Source organism: Homarus americanus, unplaced genomic scaffold, assembly GCF_018991925.1.
Source record: "Homarus americanus isolate GMGI-L3 unplaced genomic scaffold, GMGI_Hamer_2.0 scaffold25013, whole genome shotgun sequence".
In the NCBI taxonomy this organism is placed as follows: Eukaryota; Metazoa; Arthropoda; class Malacostraca; order Decapoda; family Nephropidae; genus Homarus; species Homarus americanus.
Window position 1 is genome coordinate 5,851,538 of NW_024722158.1, and position 8,185 is coordinate 5,859,722.

An 8,185-nucleotide genomic window follows, 5' to 3' on the forward strand; every position below is an offset into this window, starting at 1 on the left:
ATTCCTTCTCTCCTTCCCTCTCCTTCAATTTCTCCTTCCCTCTCTTCCTTCTCTCCTTCCCTCCTTCATTCCTTCCAACCCTCTCTCTTCCTGCTACTGAAACAACGCCAAGCCTTCTTCCTCCTCCCCTCCTTCCATCCTCCTCCTCCTCCTCTCTAACGACCTTCTCTTCCTCCCCTCCTCTTCCTTCTCCTCTCTAACCCCAAGTCTCCTTCCTCTTCTCTCGCTCCCCTCTCCCCCACCTTGTCAACAGAGGGGCTGGAACAAGTCATATAGAACAGCTCTCACAGGAACACAATTTGTCACCAACTTCTGAACAACTCGAGTGATTTGGATAGACCGTCTGATATATTCCTTCGATATCATCAAAAAACCGTAACTTATAAACAACCTAACCTAACCTAACCTAACCTAACCTAACCTAACCTAACCTAACCAAGTATGATCTCTGTACCTCTCTCTTCCCCAGGTGTGTTGAGGTAAAGGTTAATTAATTAAGGTAAATCCAGGTATACTACTATTGTCCTCCCTCTCTAGCCTCTTCCTCGGTCTGTGTGTACTGAGGAAATTTACTAATTCATTACATGTACTCTGTTAGTAGTTTAAGTTGGGAGGGGTCATCCACACACACCCACACACACACACACACACACACACACACACACACCCACACACACACACACACACACACACAGCCTAAGTTAATGCACCGACTGGGAGTTATTATATTATAAAAAGTTAAAATCCATCTCACACTCTTGATGTCCAGTTAGGGGCGGTGTGGATATAGTATACTGAATAGTGAGACTTTAGGAAGCAAAAAGACGCACCGGTATGACACTGTCTCGCCATCAATTCCAGCAACAGGGATTCGAACTGGTGGCCGTTGGGTGAGGAGTCGAATACTTTATCCACGCCCATATTTCACATTTCAAGCTGTATATTTAATAGTGTTAACCTGAGCACCTGAAGATTGGGCACCCTGGCTTATTTACCCTGATCATTAAATAGGTTAGGTTGAGAGAGAGAGAGAGAGAGAGAGAGAGAGAGGCAACATATCAACATTTAAGTGACACATTATAACGACATGAAGATCCACTCTCCCTCACAGCCTCCACCCTCTCCCCCACCTCTCCCCCACCTGTCCCCACCACTCTCCTCTATACCATCTCCACCTTTTCCTCCACCCTCTTCTCCATTCTCAGTACAAAATGCAGTTTCTGTGTTAGGTGTGTGTGTGTGTGTGTGTGTGTGTGTGTGTGTGTGTGTGTGTGTGTGAGAAGATAGGTGGTAATGTGCAGTAGGTCACACACACACACACACACACGACCCCCAAGATGAACACTGGAGAGATATTCCTGTTGATTTAACCTTTGAAAACATTTGTATTTCTGCCTCAGCTGACGACCAAGACTCAGGTGAATCTCTCGCCAGGTAAGAAAGTCCTATCCTGTCTTACTGAGGTGGAAGGCCTCCTGAAGAAGAAGAAGAAGAAGAAGAAGAAGAAGAAGAAGAACCTACCTCAAACGTCTGTGTGCGTGTGTGTGTGTGTGTGTGTGTGTGTGTGTGTGTGTGTGTGTGTGTGTGTGTGTGTGTGTGTGTGTATTATGTCACAACAACTCCTTACATGAGTTCGATAATAATCAGTGTCTTGTGGTGTACTAATGACGCAGAAGTTATGGCATCTAAGGGCTTTGTTGTGGCGCAGCGGGAGAGTTGACCGCTGTTATAGTGCTTGGAGAGAGAGAGAGAGAGAGTGTGTTGGCGCTCCCTTTGTTTCCCCGTCTCTCCATCTTTCTCCCTTCTTCTCTATGCTTCTCTTTTCTTCCTTCCTCCTCCACCTCTTTCCTTCTCTCCTTCCACTTCTCCTCTTCCTTCTTCCCTGCCTCTCTCTCCCTCCCTCCTCCCTGTCTCTCACCACAAGTGTACAACGCCTACATCACATTACACCCGACGGAGCTTCACTTAGCACTGTCTTGTCCCGAGTACCGCCTCGGTCAATGGCTCTTCCCTGATGGTTGAATTATTACGTTTATCTTACATGATTTAGCTCTTAAGGTAGAGGAGGATGGTTGATGTGTGTGTGTGTGTGTGTGTGTGTGTGTGTGTGTGTGTGTACATACAGTAAAATATTCAGTATGTTGCGGCTTAAATAATTCATGAACCCCAAACATGCCTGAGCGCTGACTCACAAAGACTCACAAAGACTCACAGAGACTCATAACAACTCACAGATGCTTAAAACTTCTCACAATGTATGTATGTATGTATGTAAGTATGTATGTATGTATGTATGTATGTATGTATGTATGTATGTATGTATGTGTGGACAGTCACAGGTCAGTTAGTGAGACACAAATGGCTCAGCCGCCGGTGTACACGGAAATACTTTTGTACAATATTTTGTTTAGAATAAAAATTAGAGAAATTAATCATCTTTATGGCGCTGTAACAGACGTGAACTGGCTCTCAAAACTCGGAGAGAGAGAGAGAGAGAGAGAGAGAGAGAGAGAGAGAGAGAGAGAGAGAGAGAGAGAGCCAAGATTAAGTGTTTGTTTACATTCGGTAATACAATCTTATGACGTCATTCTAGTAGTCAATACATGTCAATTATTTACCAGTGAGTCAGTTATTTACCAGTGAGTCAGTTATTTACCAGTGAGTCAGTTATTTACCAGTGAGTCAGTTGTTTTCCAGTGAGTCAGTTATTTACCAGTGAGTCAGTTATTTACCAGTGAGTCAGCTATTTACCAATGAGTCAGTTATATACCAGTGAGTCAGTTATTTACCAGTGAGTCAGTTATTTACCAGTGAGTCAGTTTTTTAGCAGTGACTGACTCAAAGCACTGCAGTTATGAGGTATCGCAATGAAAGAAGAAAAAAAATGTTGAATGAAAAAAATTGTCGCTTCATATGTAAATGAGAAACGAATTTTAGGCATTTTTTTAATACTTAAATTACTGCCTTAGGTTAAATGTGCCTTGTAGAGAGAGAGCGAGAGAGAGAGAGAGGGAGAGAGAGAGAGAGAGAGAGAGAGAGAGAGAGAGAGAGAGAGAGAGAGAGAGAGAGAGAGAGAGAGAGAGAGAGAGAGAGAGAGAGAGGGAGAGAGAGGTAATCACTCCTTCATCTTTCACTGGAGGTAATTTGTGGTAAGAATCAGTGAGAATCGTGGCCCGTGTGAGTACAAATACGATGAGTCGAAGTTATTTAGTGATGCTCTTATGTAATGTGTTGTGTTAATGGTCGACTGGGGAGGTATTACCACAACTTTAATGGTGAGGGGTTAAAAATAGTGTGTGTGTGTGTGTGTGTGTGTGTGTGTGTGTGTGTGTGTGTGTGTGTGTGTGTGTGTGTGTGTGATGAATGGATGGTATAATTGCTCACGTGAAGATTAGGCATCCCAGCTTATTTCACCGTAAGATTAAACACCCTAACCGTAGCCTAACCTAACCTAGGCTAACCTAACCTAAGATAACTTAACCTAACTTAGCCTAACCTAACCTAACCTAAGCTAACCGTAACCTAGCCTAACCTAAGCTAACCGTAACCTAGCCTAACCTAAGCTAACCTAACCTAACCAAACCAGGCAGTCTTAACACACTCGCCTCATAAATAAGACGAAATAGAATTCATGAGAAAATGCCAATACAAGAAGTGTTGCATAATTCCGCCAGTGTTGTGTTGCGTGTATTGAGAGAACGTCGATATACTGATGGTCCTGCCAGCGTGTGTCAGCCCGTCGCCACACAAGGATGAAAGTGTCAGGAGAGTGTCAGCCCACAGCCACACAGGGAGGAGAGTGTCAGGAGAGTGTCAAACCACAGCCACACAGGGAGGAGAGTGTCAGCCCGTCGCCACACAAGGATGAAAGTGTCAGGAGAGTGTCAGCCCACAGCCACACAGGGAGGAGAGTGTCAGGAGAGTGTCAGCCCACAGCCACACAGGGAGGAGAGTGTCAGGAGAGTGTCAGCCCACAGCCACACAGGGAGGAAAGTGTCAGGATTGTGTTAAGATGAGGCCACACAGGGATTAGAGTGTCAGGAGTCAGGATGAAGCCACACAAGCGGGAGAGTGTCAGGAGAGTGTCAGCCCGCCGCCACACAAGGGAGAGTGAATGAGAGAGTGAATGAGAGAGTGAGTGAGAGAGAAAACGTGACTATCACAGGTGAATCAACTTTGTGAGCAGAAGATGAATAATTATGAGCCGTGTTAGTGATGTGTGTGACTCTCTCTCTCTCTCTCTCTCTCTCTCTTTATATAAATTTCTCCTTCATTGTTATTTTTATTTTTTGCATTGTTTTGTTTACATCTCACTCTGTTTACATCTAGAGAGCGTGACTGAGGGGTGAAGGGCTGCAGGGAGATAATGTTTACACGTTGATAACAATTAATACCCGTTTTACGATATTTCTCCCTTGTTTAATATTTCCAGGTTATAAAAAATCTCAAGGGAACGAGGGATTACTATAATGGGGCAGGTAGTAAACACCATTTTAACCTCCATTGGGAAAATGAGTGAAATTAAGTCTGGTGGAAAATTTACTCACTGACTACTAACTGCGTCGTAAAATTGTTGCCATAAATCACGACATATTTCTCGTAAAAAAAGAAAAAAAAAGAAAAAAAAGAAAATTGATATTATATTTTCCTCTACACGTAAATCATCAACTAACACACTTCAACAATTATTAATTTTAAATTTTATAAATATATTGTAGTTGACAGTTTTCTCTAATGAAAATATTTAAATAATGTTTGTACTGTAAATAGTTTTCGTAAATAATGAATTGATTTGTGGCAACACTTTATTGGCCCCGCCCTCATGAGCTTCCCGCTTAGTGACGTCACAATTTAAAGTTTTGATTTAAACCTCCAATCGGTGTTATTTACGCTTCATGGCCGAGCTGATTTAAATGGCACTAAACCTGACAACTCTAATTGCCACTAAATGTTCAGGGGTTAAATGTCACCTGGCTGTCAGGGCTTTGAGTGCCCCTGACACCCACAGATTAAATACCACCAGAACTCACTTTAAATACCACCAGACACTCACATTAAATGCCACCAGACACGCACTTTAAATGCCACCAGACACTCACATTAAATGCCACCAGACACTCACATTAAATGCCACCAGACACTCACATTAAATGCCACCAGACACTCACTTTAAATGCCACCAGACACTCACTTTAAATGCCACCAGACGTCCGGAGCTTAAATACCACTGGCACAGGACACGTGAGGTTGCAACAGCTGATTTTTATTTACAAACATACAACTCAGCTGATATATAATATGTATCGTTTACCAATAATAGCAAACGTTTGATCTTTCATACACCAATATTAACATCTCTCCAGCGGCTGATTCTTTCTTTAAAAATGTCAACAACAGCTGGTGTCTTGCTTACCACCAATGACAGCAGTTCTTCCTTTGTTTACCAACATCAAAAACAGCTGATACTCAGTTTACAAACACCAATACCAGTAATAACTCAATTCTGACGATATTCTGGCTTGTTCATTCCAGTTGAAAATATTCTTAATTAAACAGACGACAAATTAAACATTAAAGGGACTCGTTTTAGTTTTAATATTGATAAATCCAGCTACTAATTTGCATATGAAGGGAGGAATGCGATGGCTCCAATATGCTTTTTTATTGATGCCCGGATAGCTCAAGTAATGTTTCATCACGTTATTGCACTAAACAAGGTTCCTTTTAATAACTGACGTTTATTGACAGCCAAAAATGCCTTAATTACATTGCTTGCATTATACGAAACGAAAAATGGCTCTTTGACTGAAAATTGTATTGACTAACAGTATTCATGTCAACTAGCTCTCTCTCTCTCTCTCTCTCTCTCTCTCTCTCTCTCTCTCTCTCTCTCCGAGTTTTGTGAGCCAGTTCACGTCTGTTACAGCGCCATAAAGATGATTAATTTCTCTAATTTTTATTCTAAACAAAATATTGTACAAAAGTATTTCCGTGTACACCGGCGGCTGAGCCATTTGTGTCTCACTAACTGACCTGTGACTGTCCATACATACATACATACATACATACATACATACATACATACATACTTACATACATACATACATACATACATACATACATACATACATACATACATACATACATACATTGTGAGAAGTTTTAAGCATCTGTGAGTTGTTATGAGTCTTTGTGAGTCTTTGTGAGTCAGCGCTCAGGCATGTTTGGGGTTCATGAATTATTTAAGCCGCAACTTACTGAATATTTTACTGTATGTCCACCTGTGTTATTGTCTCTCTCTCTCTCTCTCTCTCTCTCTCTCTCTCTCTACATCGGCTTTTATATGTCTCTCTTTGCCTGTCTATATCCTCTACTGTGTCTGTCTCTGTCTCTGTCTGTGTGTGTCTGTCTGTCTGTCTTGACGTACAAAGCAAAGTCTCATAATCGGTGCATGACTCTTATCCCTTCCTTCCTCTCCTTTCTTCTCCATTTCCTCCTCTATACCTCTTCCTCCTTCACCTGCTCTTCCCCTCTTCCTATCATCACAGAACAAAGAACAAAATCTATAATAACTTCCTTTCTTCTTCTTCTTCTTCTTCTTCTTCTTCTTCTTCTTCTTCTTCTTCTTCTCATCGTATTTTTGTGTTTTTGTTGTTTATGTCTTGTTTATGTTATGTCACCACTACCACCATTATCACCACTACCACTACTACCATCATCACTACTACCTTCATCACTACCAAAGCAACACACACACACACACACACACACACACACACATCAACCATCCTCCTCTACCTTAAGAGCTAAATCATGTAAGATAAACGTAATAATTCAACCAACAGGGAAGAGCCATTGACCGGGGCGGTACTCGGGACAAGACAGTGGTAAGTGAAGCTCCGTCGGGTGTAATGTGATGTAGGCGTTGTACACTTGTGGTGAGAGACAGGGAGGAGGGAGGGAGAGAGAGGCAGGGAAGAAGGAAGAGGAGGGAAGGAGATAAAGAGAGAGGATGAATAAGGAGAGTAAGGAGGAAGAGGAGGAAGTTGAAGGAAGGAAAGAAGGAAGAGATAGAAAAGAGGGAGATAAGGAATACTATTGAATCACTCGAAATAGGAGGAAGGGGAGGAAAGAGGAAAGGGGTGAAGATGAGGAAGGAGGGAAGAGGGGGAAGGTGGAGGCGTCTGGTGGAGGCTGTGAGGCAGAGTGGATCTTCATGTAGTTATAATGTGTCACTTAAATGTTGATATGTTGCCTCTGTCTGTCTGTCTGTCTGTCTGTGTCTGTCTGTCTCTGTCTCTCTGTCTGTCTGTCTGTCTCTGTCTGTCTGTCTACCCATATTCTATAATAATAATAATAATAATAATAATAATACCAACACTAAAAATAATAACAATAACACAACCACCACTACTACTACTACTACTACTACTAACAACAACAACTACAAGGTAAATAAACCAAAACCTTCTCAACAGCTGAAGGAAAAACGAAATCTGTTCCCATCAACACAGAGAGTGAAAATGTGGTGTCGCTGTTCTCTCCAAAAAAACGAAAATTATCCACCAACTCGTCACATCAAACTTACATAATTCAAAAGCTTCTCCTGATTTACATAACAAATTAGCCGAGATTACCCAAGTTTACCAGGGGATTAGAGGAAGGGATTAATGATTTAAACCGGGATTTATTGCATAGTTCAGCGTGATCTTTCTTTTTCGTATCAATGTATAAGGGGGATTTACGGAGAGAGAGAGAGAGAGACAGCTCCTTCTCTCTCTCCTATTCCCTCCGTCGACTCAATTACCACGCACAGAAAAACACATTAAAGCCTCCTCTTATGACCCATTTACCTCCCAATTACACCCAATTTCACTTGCTTTAAAACATCACCCTATTAGAGTCTTCATGATTTTGCCAATTATTAGTCTCTCACTGCCTCAACAATATTTCAATTATATGTTTTATTAGTCAAATTGGTACAGCTCAAATAAATCACCAATTACCTCTAAATAGTCATGCCAATTACAATTAACTCAGTGACTTAATAATCATCCATTTATATATAGAAAGTCTAGCCAATTACAGTAGATGAGGCTTCAATAAAGTGCCAATTAGAGATAGATAGTTTCTGCCAATTACAACTAACTCATTGCATCACTAATCAGACAATTACGGATAGAAA